Source organism: Mobula hypostoma, chromosome 11, assembly GCF_963921235.1.
Source record: "Mobula hypostoma chromosome 11, sMobHyp1.1, whole genome shotgun sequence".
Taxonomy (NCBI): domain Eukaryota; kingdom Metazoa; phylum Chordata; class Chondrichthyes; order Myliobatiformes; family Myliobatidae; genus Mobula; species Mobula hypostoma.
In genome coordinates, this window is record NC_086107.1 from 9,864,546 (window position 1) to 9,879,878 (window position 15,333).

Genomic DNA, 15,333 nt, shown 5'->3' on the forward strand with positions numbered 1-15,333 from the left:
TGATGTTCAAAGGTATTTGAAAACTGTTGCACTTAGGGTACACTTAAATATGCTTTAAAAGAAACCCTGGAACATCAAACCAATGCAAAACCTTTTGCAGAAAGTAAGTCAAAAACAAAAGAGATTGTGCAGGTGCAGGAAATCTTGAGCAATGCACACAAAGTGCTGGAGGAACTCGTCAATTCAGGCTGCGTCTATGGAGGGGAATAAACAGTCAACGTTTTGGGTCAAGATAGTTACAGTCTTTTTCCCAGGATAGAGGAGTCTAAAGCTAGAGGGCATGGATTTCTGTTGCAAAGGGAAAAAATTTAAGACAACTTTATACCCAGAGAGCGCTGGGTATATAGAACAAGGTGCCAGAAGAAGCTGGTACTCGTTACAAGGATGTTGCTTGGGCTTGAGGACCTGAGTTATAGGGAAAAGTTCGACTAGGTTCGGACTTTATTCTCTGGAGGGTAGGAGAATGAGGGGAGATTTGATAGAGATGTACGAAATGATGAACTGAATACAAAATTATTATAGATAGGGTAAATGCAAGCAGGCATCTTCCACGGAGTCTGGGTGAGACTAGAATTAGAGGTCACGGGTTAAGGGTGAAAAGTGTAATATTTAAGGGGAACATGAGGGGGAACGTCACTCAGAGGTGGGATGAGAGCGTGGAACGAGCTGCTTGTGGAAGTGGTAGATCTGAGTTCAATTTCAACATTTAAGAGAAGTTTGGGTGGGTACATGGGTGGGAGGGGTACGGAGGGATATGGTCTGAGTGCAGGTTGGTGGGACCAAGCAGATTAATAGCTTGGCACAGAGTAAATGGGTTGAAGGGCCTGTTTCTGTGCTGCAGTGTTCTATAACTCCATTAAGAAGCTGTTGAGAAGCATACAATTACAATGCTGAAAAGACATTTGGATAGGTACATGTTTAGAGTAGCGTAGTGGGTAGCACACTGCTTTATAGTTCCAGTGGTTCAATTCCCACCACTGGTTGCAAGGAGTTTGGTACATTCTCCCTGTTACTGCATGGTTTCCTCTCACAGTCCAAACACATAGGTTAATTGGTCTGCGTAAATTGTCCTGTAATTAGACTAGGATTAAAGCCAGGGAACGCTGGTTGGTCAGGCTCGAAGATCCTGAAGGACCTACTCTGTGCTGTATCACGATACATAACAATAAAAATAAAGAAGAGGCCTATGAGATGAGAGGCCAAATACAGACAAATGCTACGAGCTTGTGTGGACATCTTGATTGTTATGGGTGAGTTGGGCCGATCGACCTTTTTCTGTGCTGTGTTACTCTGACTCTACGAGGCTGAGCAGTGACCCTATAGGGGTTTATGAAATCGTGAGCACCTAGTTAAGATGGACGGTCACTGACTCTCTGACATTTTTCCCCCTCAGTAGGGGAGCGTAAAACTAGACGGGAAAGGTTTAGAAGTGATCTGAGAGGCAAGTTTTTCCACACAGTGGGTAGTGGGCCTATGGGATGAGCTGACAGTATTTTTGTAAGGCTACACCACGGTAACAAGTCCTTCCAGCCCAATGAGCCAGCACCACCCAATTACACTCATGTGACCAATTAACCTACTAACTCATACGTCTTTGGAATGTGGGAGGAAACCCAGGTGGTCACATGGAGAAGAAAATGGTAGAGCTGGGTTAAAATACAATATTTCAAAGATATATTCGACAAGTCAAATGCTCTGTGGGTCTGGTTGGACTATCACAAGATCATCACACACTACACTTCTCACTTGTGCATTGTGGATGAAACCATCACCCACTCCCTTGTTCACTTACCAACAAGACGGAGAAAAGGCACACTGTTCTTTGTCAGGATTACGCATTGGACTCTGTACTCTGCATGTTGCTTCCAGGCACTCACACGAAGATAAATATCAACTACGGCTGGAAGATGGTCAATTTGCTGAAAGATGCCCTCTAATTGAAACCTGATGGTTTCCATTGGAAGGAGTTGCCCAAATCCAAATGTTGTTGGCACAGATCAAGTTCATGACCAAGGGGCAGGGCGATGTACTGATGCTCGGTGCCATTAGTTCAAGGATTCTGTGGGGAAGGCCCCAGACTGGGACGGAAGGCATGTAAAAATCTGTTAGACTTAGCTTGAACGGAAAATTGAAATGATATTGAGATATATAAGTCATTATTTTCTTTACTTATTTAGAGATACAGCTGGGTGACAGAGCCTTTCAGCCCTACGAGCCAGCGCCACCCAACGTGTCCAATAAACCTACTAACACGGTACGTCTCTGGACTGTGGGAGGAAACCCACGCGGTCTCGGGGGAAATGGACAAACTCCTTACAGACAGTAGCGGGAACTGAACCACGGTCGCCTGCACTGGAACGGCGCTATGCTGTCTTCTACACGTGAACGAAACAGCACACCTCAACGGCAAATGCCAGCAAATAATTGTTTTGAGAACCCATGTGCACTGATTGAAGGGAGACACAAGACACTCCACCCACTCCGTCTGTCCATCATCCACACACTCACCCCCTGCCGCCCCGTTCCCCTCCTCCACTGCTCCTCCCACCTACCTCCCTTGCTTTCACGCTCCATCTTCTTCTCCTATCAGATCCCATCAGCTTTCCTGTCACCTCCCAGCTTCTGTTGCTATTTCCACTCTCGACTCCTCCATCTCCACCCGTCATCTGACAATTCTTGCTCCGCCTCTTCACGCCACCATTTATACTGGCTGCCTCCCCTCTTTTAGTCCAGATAAAGTGCTTTTACCTGAAGTATCTATTTCCCTCCAACAGGTGCTACCTGACTTGCTGAGTTCCCCCAGCACAGGGGTTCCCAACCTGGGCTCCACAAACCCCTCAGTTATTGGTAGGGGTCCACGGCATTAAAAAGGCTGGGAACCTTTGATCCCGCATCTTGTGCCTGGCACTAGTGGAAGGAAGAATAACAAGAAATTCAAGAATATTGGCTGGAATCTCAGAGTGGGGGCGGTTAGATGCAAAAATAATGTACTTTTAAATTCTGCAAATGATAATTCAGAGTGTTTATCACAGTTAACCCACAGTAGATAACTAATCGAATGAAGGCAGGAACAGCCTAGGGCAGCATAGACGAGCGGTTTTAGACTTGAGTATAGTTCATAAAATGATGGAAGAAATATTTGTGTTTATTTTAGTAGTTTGATCCAACCAAATAAGGTCGAGGATCAGTGCTCACTAGTTTACTGTGTGTGGAAGCAGTTCGGCTGAGATGCCGGGAGGTGTTCCTTCCTGCTGAGAATGGTGTTTATCAGCTCGGCACCAAAGAATGCTGAAACAGGTGATTCCGTTTCTGGCTGGGCGGAGGTCACCCCTCGCAAAAGATAAGAATAAATTTATTTGTCCCGTGTACATCGAAACCTAGTAAAAACGCGCCGTCTGCGCCAATGGCCGACACAATCCGAGGATTCACTGGGGCAAGTGTCGGCACCAACACAGCATGCCCACAGTTTACTGACCCTAACCTGTAGGTAAATCTTTGGGATGTGGGAGGAAGCCAGAGCACCCGGAAAAACTCACAGGGAAAATGTACAAACTCCTTACGGGACAGCGATGGGAACTGAATTCTGATCAGTGGTGCAGTACAGCGTGATGCATTACGCTACCGTGTCATCTACTAATCTTCCTGCTAAGGCAGTCACAGAAAGAAATCGAGGGCTGCCACGGTCTCCCAGGCAAAGCCTCCTCGGATTGTTCTCAAGGAGGCACAGGAACAATGTCCTCTCCTACCACCACACCAGCTTCCACATCCAGCACATAATTCTCTGCAACTTCCGCCATCTTCGGCGGGATTCCACCACCAAGCACATCTTTCCCTCCCCCCAACTTTTTGCTTTCCGCAGAGACCACTCCCTACGCCACTCTCTTGTCCATTCAACCCTCCCCACTGATCTCCCTCCTGGCACTTATCCTGGTAATCCTTGCAAGTGCCACACCTGCCCCTACACCTCCTCCCTCACTACCATTCAGGGCCCCAAACAGTCCTTCCAAGTAAGGCGACACTTCACCTGTGGGTCTGTTGGGGTCATCCACTGTGTCTGCTTCTCACAGCCGGAAGTGGATTACAAATTACAGCAGGAGTTGGAAAAGGCGTGTCAGAAGGGCAATGTCATGATAACCGTTGGGGATTTTAACATGAAAGTGGATTGGGAAAACCAGGCCAGTGCTGGACCTCAAGAGAGAGAATTTGTAGAATGCCTAAGGGATGACTTGTTGTTGAGCCCACTAGGGGATCGGCTGTGCTGGATTGGGTGTTGTGCAATGATCCGGAGGTGATAAGAGAGATAAAGGTTAAGGAACCCTTAGGGAACAGTGATCACAATATGATTGAGCTCCCTTTGAAATTTGGAAGGAGAAACTAAATTCCAATGTGTCAGTATTTCAGTAGAATAAAGGAAATTACAAAGGCATGAGAGGGGAACGGGCCAAAGTTGACTGGAAATGGACACTAGCAGGAAGGACAGCAGAGCAGCAATGGCTAGAGTTTCTGCGCAATATGTGGTAATTGCAAGACGGATATGTTCCAAATAAGAAGAAATTTTTGAATGGAAGAAGGAAACTACCACAGCTGACAAGTGAAGTCAGAGCCAAAGTAAAAGCAAAAAAGAGAGCATACAAGGAAGCCAAAGCTAGTGGGAAGCTTTCAAAAACTTGCAGAAGGAAACTAAGAGGGTTATTAGGAAGGAAAAGATGAATTAGGAAAAGAAGCTGGTGACTAATATCAAAGAAGATACTGAAAGCTTTTTTAAGTGTAGCCCTCTGATAAGCCTCAGGCTTGCTCAACTGGGTAATCAAGTTTGGGTGGATGCTGTGTGACGTACCCCACCCCGCTAAATAACAGGCAATACACCATATGTGATTAAATGATTACACTTTACAGACATAGATATTACTGGAACTATGTAATTAATAGAGATACAATATAAAAGGACAGTAAAAGGCACCAAACTTATCAAAGTTCAACCACTTCGTGCACAACAGTCGGAGCTCAAGTAACGGGAACCTCTTTCCACCATTCGATCCCCTCCGATCCCCTCGACCCGCCGCCTGGGACCAACCACGGTGGTCGACCAGACACTCCACACAAGTCTGTCTTCGTCTCCTCTCCTTGCCGAAAACCCTGGGCGTCGGACTCCCGCTCGGGCTCCGTCCCGTCGGCCGGCTTACAGCATCGCGCCTTCATCCCCAAAGCCCGCGAAAACAATAGCTTACAGACAGACAAGAAAGAATAACATCTATTCCAATTGGTTCCTTCTCTCTCTTATCAATAATACAACCCAAACGAGCAGAGAGAGAGAGAGAACTCCTTACATCGCAGTTAACATAACAAAGAAGCCATTTTGATTCTGTCTGTGTAGCCTCCAACCTGATGGCATGAACATTGACTTCTCAAACTTCCGCTAATGCCCCACCTCCCCCTTGTACCCCATCCGTTATTTATTTATTTATTTATATACACGGATTCTTTTTCTCTCTCCTTTTTCTCCTTCTGTCTCTCTCACTATATCCCTTACCCCTCCTCTGGGTTTTCCCTCCCTCTCCCTTTTCCTTCTCCCTAGGCCTCCTGTCCCATGATCCTCTCATATCCCCTTTGCCAATCACCTGTCCAGCTCTTGGCTCCATCCCTCCCCCTCCTGTCTTCTCCTATCATTTTGGATCTCCCCCTCCCCCTCCCACTTTCAAATCTCTTACCAGCTCTTCTTTCAGTTAGTCCTGACGAAGGGTCTCAGCCCAAAACGTCGACTGTACCTCTTCCTAGAGATGCTGCCTGGCCTGCTGCATTCACCAGCAACTTTTATGTGTGTTGCTTGAAATTCCAGCATCTGCAGATTTCCTCGTGTTTGAGCCATTTTGATTAGCCTATGCAGTAACATAAAAGAAGAAACCCCTTACATAAGTATATAAAGAGTAAAAGAGAGTAGATACAGGACCAATGAAAATGGCACTGCAGATACTGTAATGAGAGATGCAGAGCTGGTAGAGGAACTGGATGCGTATTTTGCATCAGCCTTCACACTGGAAGACATCTGCAGTATACTGGACATTCAAGAGTGTCAGGGAAGTGAAGTTTGTGCAGTGAAAATTACGACTGAGAAGGTGCTCAGGAAGCATAATGGTCTGAGGGTGGATAAATCTCCTGGACCTGATGGAACGCTCCCTCGGGTTCTGAAGGAAGTAGCTGGAGAGATTGCGGAGGCATTAACAATGATCTTTCAAGAATAGATAGATCCTGGCATTGTACCTGATGACTGGAAAATTGCAAATGTTACTCCGCTATTTAAGAAGGGTGGGAAGGAAACTATAGACCTGTTAGCCTGACATCAGTGGTTGGGAAACTGTTGGAATCAATTATTAGGGATGAGATTACAGAATACCTGGAGGCACATGACAACTTAGGCCAAAGCCAGCATGGTTTCCTGAAAGGAAAATCCTGCCTGACAAACCTACTGCAATTTTTTGAGGGAAATTACAAGCAGGGTAGACAAAGGAGATGCAGTAGATGTGGTGTACTTGGATTTTCAGGAGGCCTTTGACAAGGTGCCGCACATGAGGCTGCTGAGCAAGATAAGAGCCCATGGGATTACAGGGGAGTTACTAGCATGGGTGGAGCATTAACTGATCAGCAGAAAACAGAGAGTGGCAATAAAAGGATTTTATTCTGGCTGGCTGCTGGTTACCAGTGGAGTTCCACAGGGTTCTGTGTTGGGACCACTGCTTTTTACGATGTATGTCAATGATTTGGAGTATGGGATTAATGGATTTGTAGCTAAATTTGCCCATGATACAAAGATAGGTGGAGGAGCGGGTAGTGTTGAGGAAAGAGAGAGTCTGCAGGGAGACTTAGATGGAGATGCAAAGGGACTTGGGAGCCCATGTACAAGGTACCCGAAAGGTTAACCTCCAGGTTGAGTCAGTGGTGAAGAAGGCGAATGCAATGTTGGCATTCATTTCTAGAGGTAGAGAATATAAGAGCAGGGATGTGATGTTGAGGCTCTATAAGGCACTTGTGAGACCACACTTGGAGTATTGTGTGCAGTTTTAGGCTTCTTATTTTAGAAAGGATATATTGACATTGGAGAGGGTTCAGAGAAGATTCATGAGAATGATTCCAGGAATGTAAGGGTTATTGTATGAGGAACATCTGGCAGTTCTTGGGCTGTATTCCCTGGATTTCAGGAGAATGAGGGGGGATCTCACAAAAATATTCCGAATGTTAAAAGACCTGAACAGATTAGATATGGCAAAGTTATTTCCCATGGTAGGGGAGTCTAGGACAAGAGGGCACGACTTCAGGATTGAAGGACGTTCATTTAGAACAGAGATGCGGAGAAATTACTTTAGTCAGAGGGTGGTAAATCTGTGGAATTTGTTGCCACGAGCAGCTGTGGAGGCCAAGTCATTGGATGTATTAAGGCAAAGATAGATAGTTTCTTGATTAGCCAGGGCAACAAAGGTTATGGGGAGAAGGCAGGGGAGTGGGGACAACAGTAAGAATTGAATCAGCCCATGTTTGAATGGCAAAGCAGACTGTATGGGCTAAATGGCCTACTTCTGCCCGTGTACCTTATGGTCTTATGGGTGTGGCCTCCTGTATATCAGTGAGACCCAATGTAGATTGGGAGACCACTTCGTCGAGCATCTACGCTCTGTCTGCCAGAAAAAATGGGATCTTCCAGTGGCCACTCATTTTAATTTCACTTCCCATTCCCATTCCCATTCCCATTCTGATATGTCAACTCACGGCCTCCACTACTGTTGCAGTGAGGCCACGCTCAGGTTGGAGGAACAACACTTTATATTCCATTTGGGTAGCTTTCAACCTGATAGCATGAACATTAATTTCTCAAATTTCTGGTAATGACCCCCACCCCTCTATCTCCTTCACTATTCCCCATTCCCTTACCTCCCTGCCTGCCCATTACCTCCCTCTGGTGCTTCTCCCCCAAATCTTTCTTCCATGGCCTTCTGTCCTCTCCAGTCAAACTCCCCCTTCTCCAGCCCTGTATCTCTTCACCAGTCAATTTCCCAGCTCTTTACTTCCCCTCCCCCTCCCAGTTTCACCTATCACCTTGTGCCTTGTGCAGTGAAGACCAAGATGGTACGGACAAGGGAAGCACAGGAGCACTTACAGGACTGCTTTGAATCGGTGGACTGGGCTGTATTCAGGGATTCATCTGCGAATCTGGATGAGTATGCTGCAGTTACCGACTTCATTAAAACGTGTGTGGATGAGTGTGTGCCTACAAAGACTTGCTGTACATTCCCAAACCAAAATCCGTGCTTGAACCAGGAGGTACGTCATCTGCCGAAGGCTAAATCTGTGGCATTCAAGGCTGGCAACCCAGCTCTGTACCAGAAAACCAGGTTTGACTTGCAGAGGGCCATTTCAAGGGCGAAGAGACAATTTGGAACAAGTTTGGAGGTGACATTGGATGTACGACAACTCTGGCAGGGTTTGCAAGACATTACTTCCTACAAAGCGAAACCCAATAGCATGAATGGCAGCGATACCTCACTACCAGATGAACTCAACGCCTTCTATGCCCGCTTTAAAAGGGAAAATACACCTACAGCTGTGAAGATCCCTGCTGCACCCAGTGACCCTGTGATCTCTGTCTCGGAGGCAAATGTTAGGCTGTCTTTAAAGAGAGTGAACTCTCGCAAGGTGGAAGGCCCCAATGGAGTTCCTGGTAAGGCTCTGAAAACTTGTGCCAATCAACTGGCAGGAGTATTCAAGGACATTTTCAACCTCTCACTGCTACAGGGGGGAAGTTCCCACTTGCTTCAAAAAGGCAACAATTATACCAGTGCCTAAGAAGAATAATGTGAGCTGCCTTAATGACTATCACCCAGTAGCACTCACATCTATAGTGATGAAATGCTTTGAGGTTGGTCATGACTAGACTGAACTCCTGCCTCAGCAAGGACCTGGACCCATTGCGTTTTGCCTATTGCCACAATAGGTCAATGGCAGATGCAATCTCAATGGCTCTTCACACAGCCTTAGACCCCTTGGCAATACAAACACCTACGTCAGGATGCTGTTCATCGACTATAGCTCAGCATTTAACACCACCATTCCCACAATTCCGATTGAGAAGCTACCGAACCTGGGCCTCTGTACCTCCCTCTGCAATTGGATCCTCAACTTCCTAAACAGAAGACCACAATCTGTGCGGATTGGTGATAACATCTCCTCCTCGCTGACGATCAACACTGGCGCACCTCAGGGGTGTGTGCTTAGCCCATTGCTCTACTCTCTATATACACATGTCTGTGTGGCTAGGCATAGCTCAAATACCATCTATAAACTTGCTGACAATACAACCATTGTTAGTAGAATCTCAGGTGAGCGTACAGGAGTGAGATATGCCAACTAGTGGAATGGTGCCACAGCAACAACCTGGCACTCAACGTCAGTAAGATGAAAGAGCTGATTGTGGACTTCAGGAAGGGTAAGATGAAGGAACACAAACCAATCCTCACAGAGGGATCAGAAGTGGAGAGAGTGAGCAGTTTCGAGTTCTGGGTGTCAAGATCTCTGAGGATCTAAACTGGTCCCAACATATCAATGCAGCTATAAAGAAAGCAAGACAGCAGCTATACTTTATTAGAAGTTTGAGGAGATTTGGTAGATCTATACAAAAACTTCTACAGATGTACCGTGGAGAGCATTCTGACAGGTTGCATCACTGTCTGGCATGGGGGAGGGGGAAGTTCACTACTGCACAGGACCGAAAGAAGTTGCAGAGGATCGTAAATTTAGTCAGCTCCATCTTGGGCACCAGCCTACACAGTACCCAGGACATCTTCAAGGAGTGGTGTCTCAGAAAGGCAGCATCCATTATTAAGGACCTCCAGCACCCAGGGCATGCCCTTTTCTCACTGTTACCATCAGGTAGGAGATACAGAAGCCTGAAGGCACACACTCAGCGATTCAGGAACAACTTCTTCCCCTCTGCCATCCGATTCCTAAATGGACATTGAACCCGTGAACACTACCTCACTTTTTTAATATATAGTTTCTGTTTTTGCACAATTTTTAATCTATTCAATATATGTATACTGTAATTGATTTACTTACTTATTTATTATCATTATTATATTTTTTCTTCCGCTGCTGCTAAGTTAACAAATTTCATGACACATGCCACTAATAATAAACCTGACTGATTCTCTCTCCCCTTCCCCCTACCTTTTATCTCTACTCCTCATCATTTTTTCTCCAGTCCAGCTGAAGGGTCTCGGCCCAAAACGTCGACTGTACTCTTTTCCGTAGCTGCTGCCTGGCCTGCTGAGTTCCTCCAGCATTTTGTGTGTGTTACCTGGATTTCCAGCATCTGCAGATTTTCTCTTGTTAACAATTCTGAGATCTGTTTTGCACAAACTGGCCTGCTTTCATTCATGGATTTATAGCACTATTGGACAGATCTCATGATTTGGTACACGTTAAATGTACCGTGAAGCACCGGCTATCACAGTTACTCAGGCAGCCTCAATGACCCGGCCATTCGTGGTCCTGTTCGTGACCGAGTGCACCCAATGCAGGTACAGAAGCAAGGCCACTACCGCCACCTGCTGTTCTGAATGTGTAATTGATGAATTGCAAGGAGCTAGCGACAAATAAAAACAAAAAATACTGTAATGCTAAACAAGTCAGCCTGCATCTAAACAGTCAATGCTTTGAGTTGAAGACCATTTGTCAGTCCTGCCTCCCATCTTTCTCTGCCATTATTTTAGATTTTCAGAATCTGCAGTTTTTTGATTTATGCATAACAAATGCTATAGTCTTCACCATTTTACTCAATTTATTTATTGAGATACAGTGTCAAATAGGCCCTTCCAGCCCTCCAAGCCATGCCACCCAGCAATCCCCTGATTTAATCTGAGCCTAATCACAGACAATTTACAATCACCAATTAACCTACCAACTGGTATGCCTTTGGACTGTGGGAGGAAACCAGAGGACCCAGAGGAAACCCATGCGGTCACAGGGAAAACGTACAAACTCCTTACTGGTAGTGGTGGGAATTGAACCCAGGTCACCTGTACTGTAAAGCGTTGCAACGCTGCCTGAAATGTTGACTGCTCATTTCTCTCCATAGACGCTGCCTGACCTGCTGAGTTCCTCCAGCATTTAGTGTGCGTTGCTCTGGATTTCCAACGTCTACAGAATCTCTTCTGTTTAATGTGACTATGAAACCACCAGGTTGTTATAAGACCTATTTATTCTATATCCTATAAGGAATATCTGTCTTGTAGTCTTGGTTCTTTACTTACTGGCTTACTGCCTGTTATGCTGCTGGCGTTTAGGGCAGCAATGAAGGTCGTCCATCTCTGGTGGTGTTCAGGGCTTCCTTCATCATGTCAGTAGCATCCTCTCGGTTTTCACTCCTGTCAGTCACACAAGGTATACATGAAGACTCAGGAATACTGTCATACTCAGATGTAAAAGGATTCTTCATCGCTGCTTCCATAACAATTCTGTTTTAGCAGTCAGGGTTGTTAGCACCGAGCTGAACCCCCGAACCTGGAGTACCTCTACCCTTTGACCTGTTTGGCGTGGGTGACCCTACCGAGAGCCAAAGCATAAAGCCCTGACTCCAGCCAACAGAGCACTCAGGGTCACTGAGGCTCGCAAGCCTCCAGACCCCACGACAAGGTTGTGGCTCTCTTTGCGGCCTTGGTTCTTTGTCACTACAATTCTTGTCAATTTACGGTACCGGGCCACAAAGCATGTGCTATGAGGAAATGATATGATTTGGCGATATGAGTCAGCTGCACCTTTCCTCATTCCCTGTCACGCACTGTTGAACTTGAACGCACGCAAGCTCATTACCCGCGCGTCGTCTATGTCAGGGTGGGAAGGAGATCAACTCCTCCAGCTTGCAAATGACAGCGGGCTGAAAAGTATGTTTGACATAACATCTCTGCCGGCATTCTGGATCAAAGTCAAGGCTAAATATCCTGAGATAGCCACGAAAGCACTGAAAACGTTGCTTCCATTTCCAACATCTTTCTGCGAAGTGGAGTTTTCTGCAATGAATGCAACGAAAACTAAATTGCGGAATAGACTGGACATAAGGAACCCCCTTCGAGTATCGCTGTCTCCCATCACCCCTCAATAGGACCGTGTTGTTGCAGGAAAACAAGCCCAGGGCTCCCACTGATTCAGTGATATTGGTGTGTTGCAATGATTTTATATGTTCATACGAGGAAAATATGCGCTGTGTGTTTAATATCCAAACATTACTTAAAATGTTATGATGCTATTGAATTATGAGTGACTTATATAACCATATAACAATTACAGCATGGAAACAGGCCATCTCGGCCCTTCTAGTCCGTGGCGAACACTACTCTCACCTAGTCCCACCGACCTGCACTCAACCCATAACCCTCCATTCCTTTCCTGACCATATACCTATCCAATTTTTCTTTAAATGATAATACCAAACCTGTCTCTACCACTTCTACTGGAAGTTCGTTCAACACTTACTTCAAGCTCCCCTGTCCTTCCCTGATAATTGACTTATCACTATATTCACGCGAGGAAAATATGCGCTGTGTGTTTAATATTAAATTCGTTAGATAAACCCTTTTAGAAATGAAATTGAGTGTATTGGCCACTTATCACCTATATTCCAGTGGTGATTAACACCCCCCGAACAGAATGGCCAAAAACGATTTGCAGAGAAAAAAATCAGCAGGTACACGCATGCGCACTGGTGCCCGCGCAAGGCTTCATGGTCATTGTAGTCTTTTTTCTGGGTAACAACGTATTTGACTGCTACTCTTGTCCATTGGAAACCCTACCTCCCACCCCCGCCCCCACCACCGGTCGGCTGGTCCGCAAGAGTATTGTCAATATTAAACCAGTCCGCAGTGCAAAAAAGGTTGGGGACCCCTGCACTCCAGAATAACAGATCTCAGAGTGCTTGAGCAAGCAATGTTACAGCACAATCAGTTACGGCTTTGCCAACACCAAACACCTCTCTTCAAGTATTCACAGGACATTGGTCTCACTGTCAGACACTTTTATTTTATATTTTATTTTTATTTAGAGATACGACATGGTAACAGGCCCTTCTAGCCTAAGGAGCCTGCACCTCCCAATATCACCAAAGTGACCAATTAACCTACTAATCAGTACATCTTTGGAATGTGGGAGGAAACCAGAGCACCCGGAGGAAACTCACACAGTCATGGGGAGAACATACAAACCCCTTACAGTCACGGGCTGAAATTGAACCCGAGGTATTGCCGCTGTAATAGTGTTACACAAACCGCTACACTACCATGCATGTTTCTTTCAGTTATTTTTTAATAAATTTGTTTCAAGCCCCCTCTGCTTGTCAAAAAAATATTGCTGGGATCATAAATATTTCTCATTAGAGCTTTTGAATGCGCAAAGAATACGTCTTCTCTTCTTCTTGGACCCTTAACTCCCAGTGGAGCATGGGCCATCGATGTCCTCCTGTTTCCATCGTCCAAAGTCAATGGTATGGTTGAAGTTCATCAACACTTCTGTAATCCATTGTACAGGGGATTGGCCTGTACAGTTTCACCAGAGCCCTGTTGGCTGGCCTGACCCCTTTCCACCTCTCATGAGGGTTGGACTTTGAAAGGCACAAGGAAAATGTGCTTTGATAGAACTCTCATGAAATAGAAATTGCTTTAGCTTAGACTACAGTCTGGTATCGTCAGCACAGAAACAGACCTTCTGATCCACAGAGCCCACGGTTACTGTCCGGGCTCCCATTTTCATACAATTGCTGATCTGTATGAGGGCCACATCCTTTAAGACCATAAGACATAGGAGCAGAATCTGGCCCATCGAGACTGCTCCGCCATTCAATCATGGCTGATCATCTTTTTTTGTCTCCTCCTCAACCTCAGTTCCCGGCGTTCTCCCCGTAACCTTTGATGCCATGTCCAGTCAAGCTATCAATCTCTGCCTTAAATACAACCAACGACCTGGCCTCCACAGCTGCATGTGGCAACAAATTCCACAAATTCACCACCCTTCGGCTAAAGAAATTTCTCCGCATCTCTATTTTGAAAGGGCGCCCCTCTATCCTGAGGCTTTTCCCTCTTGTCCTAAACTCTCCCACCATGGGAAACATCCTTTCCACATCTACTCTGTCTAGGCCTTTCAACATCTGAAAGGTTTCAATGAGATCCCCCCTCATCCTTCTAAATTCCAGCGAGTACAGACCCAGAGCCATCAAACGTTCCTCGTATAATATCCCTTTCAATCCTAGAATCATCCTTGTGAACCTCCTCTGGACCCTCTCCAATGCCAGCACATCTTTTCTAAGATGAGGGGCCCAAAACTGTTCACAATACTCTAGGTGAGGCCTCACCAGTGCCGTATAAAGCTTCAGCATCTTCCCTTGCTCTTGTATTCTAGACCTTTTGAAATGAATGCTAACAGGGCATTTGCCTTCCTCACCACCGACTCTACCTGCAAGTTAACCTTCAGGATGTTCTGCACAAGGACTCCCAAGTCCCTCTGCATCTCAGATTTCTGGATTTTCTCCCCATTTAAAAAATAGTCCGCACATTTATTTCTACTATCAAAGTGCATGACAATGCATTTTCTAACATTGTTTTTCATTTGTCACTTTCTTGCCCATTCTCCTAATCTATCTAAGTCCTTCTGCTTCCTACCTGTTTCCTCAACACTACTTGCCCCTCCACCAGTCTTTGTATCATCTGCAAACTTGGCAACAAAGCCATCTATTCCATCATCTAAGTCATTCATATACAGCATAAAAAGAAGTGGTCCCAACACCAACCCCTGCGGAACACCACTAGTCACTGGCAGCCAACCAGGAGACAATAAGAAATAACTTTGAGGAGGTGCGTGAGGTTTTTGAAGGTGAGTTTTCCAGTCTTGCTATATTTATCTGACACTGATAATCCATGCACATTCTAAAAAGGAACAGCATTAAATAACCGATGTTACACTCAAAATTTGTTTAAAAAATTGTGAACTTAGTGAAATATAGTCTCTCTCATATCAGCTGCTGTTATGAGACAGTGCATGTTGCTATCTGTTCCCTGATGTATTGTGTATTAGGAAGAGAATCCGTACAGAAACATCAGCAATCTAACACCTCACTTTCAGATAAAGTCTTGTCCTTAACCAATCTCCACTGTCTGAAGATGAGAGCTTTCTTCAAAGTCCTTAAGACCATAAGACATAGGAGCAGAATTATGGCATTTGACCTGTGAAGTCTTCCCCACCATTCCATCATGGCTGATTTATTATCCTTCTAAACCCCATTCTCCTGTCTTGTCCTCATAACCT